This window comes from Tupaia chinensis, unplaced genomic scaffold (assembly GCF_000334495.1).
Source record: "Tupaia chinensis unplaced genomic scaffold, TupChi_1.0 Scaffold000146_1, whole genome shotgun sequence".
Lineage (NCBI taxonomy): Eukaryota > Metazoa > Chordata > Mammalia > Scandentia > Tupaiidae > Tupaia > Tupaia belangeri.
Genome location: NW_006159616.1, coordinates 1,570,092 through 1,572,340, shown reverse-complemented (window position 1 = coordinate 1,572,340; position 2,249 = coordinate 1,570,092).

Below are 2,249 nucleotides of genomic sequence, written 5' to 3'. Positions count from 1 at the left end.
GCTGCATGCCAAGATCCAAACCTCCATGAGCCACGTGGGAGCTGCTCCCTGACCTGCTAGGTCTACCAGACACGGATGAGTCCCTACTGCGCGGCACAAGGCGACGTTCTAGGTGCATGGAGTATGGTGTCCCAGCCCTGTCCTCACCCACTGCCCCCCGAGAGAAAGAAGGGTGATGACCCAGGACACCAAACGGCAGCTCCTTGAACCACCAGGCTACTGGGTTGGCACTGTATTATTTTTTTAAATCAGGAGCTTTTAAAATTTTTATGTTTGCCAAGCAGTTTGAAAAAGATGAATGATTTTGAAAATTTTCTTATTTTAGGATACTTTGAACTTACAGGAAAGGTACAAGAATAGTAGAAAGCTCTCCTAAATATCCTTTATCTTTAGTCATCATTTTAAACAGATTTGGCAAACTTGCTTTATCACTCTATGTGTGTGTGTGTTTCCGAACCATTTGAAAGCAGGCTGCGTGAGGCTGCCTCTGCCTTCATACTTCAATGTGCTTTTTCCCATCTCTCAATGTATATTTTCTTTTCTTTTTATTTATTTATTGAGAAAGAGAGAGAGGGCTAGCCCCATGGCCTAGTGGTTGAGGGAGCTGGATCCCACATGCCAACTATGTGATTCTAATTCTGGTTCCAGTGGCTTGGAAAACACGCCGAGGGTATGTGTGAGCCTGCCCAAAATCTCAACAGGGTAGCGAGGCTAAGGAGGAGGGACTGCAGCGTGACCATGCCCCACTCGGGGACGCCATCTCCCCTCCCTGTCTCTGTTTCTGTGCGTCTCTGGTGAGCACACATGCCCTCTGGCAAATTAGAAAGGAAAGAAAGGGAGGGAGGGAGGGAGGGAGGGAAGAAAGAGCCATGTACCCCGACAAGGTCTCTCCACATGCCCACCCTCCCAGACCCCAGCCAGCCGGGTCATGTGTGGGCACGGGATGTGGGTGGGGGGAGTGTCCTGCTCCACCCGGATCCAAACCCAGGCCTCCGGTGTAGCTCCAGCTTCATGCAATGGCACCCTCCTGCCTGTGCCACTGCGTATACACGTCTGACAAAGAAAACCTGTCTCCGATATGACCATAGACGGTTACGTAATCCAGGAAATTTAACATCAATACAATGCTTTTATCTAAGCCCCAGCTCTCCCTCGGGATTTAAAAGCCACTTTCCTCAGTTCCTTGGACGAATCGACTGCTGAGGGGAAATTGCTGGCGTTGAGCACCCAGTCTCAGTCGTGTGCCCTTGGGCTAGTCTGGACTTTAGACACCCACGTTTCCAGAGTTCTCAAACCACAAGCCACAGAACCCTAGGGGTTCTACTAAGGAAGGGGACGCGGCACTTTGGAGTAGGTTTAAAGAAAGAATTGTACTTTAAAGCAAAAAAAAGGGACGACCACAGGAAATCATTCTGCTCCTATCACATTGATAGTGGGGGCTTAGAGAGGTTAGGCCACCTACGCCATGCCACGCTGAGTCGTGCAGGGATCTGAAGCCGTGGCATGTATTCATCTCACCGGCATTTCTCCAGCACAGAGGGGAGGGGGACGGGTGCACCCTGGAGTCACGGAGATGACAGATGTCCAGCCCACCCTCCTCCAGGCTGAGGCTCTTGTCCCCTGACTGGCTCTGCTGAGATGGCTCTGAGCTGACATCCTGGTCCAGGAACTTCAGAGAAGAGAGCCTGCGGCTCAGCTGCAGCTTTTCCAAGAACAATAGTGCTCTCTTAGCACATTTGTTCGATCAGCAAACTTGAACATTCAACAAACATTGGGCCATTCGACAAATATTTGTTCACTCGCCGTGTTGACTCAGCTCCTGCCCCGTGCACAGGGATGGCAGACGTGCTGGTGGGGACAGACAGCGAGGTGGCACGAAGCCCAGTCAGTCCTCAGCAAAGGACGTCAGCGGCTCTCTGTCCTCGCCTCTGCCATCTTACACTGCAGCAGTAGAGACGGGGTGACCTCAGCCCCTTCCCAGGGGCTCAACCCCAAACTCCTCCTTTATAAACAAAACCCTTCTCATTACCCAGGGTCTCTCAGTCCGACCAAACAAGTAACTGCAGACTCTGCTTATGTAGAAGGCAATTCAGTGAGCGTCCCTGGACAGCTCTCAAATGTGCACGACCTCTGCGGCAACACTCTTCCTTCCTTCCTTCTGCTTTCTTTCTTTCTTTCTTTCTTTCTTTCTTTCTTTCTTTCTTTCTTTCTTTCTTTCTTTCTTTCTTTCTTCTTTTCTTTTCTTTTCT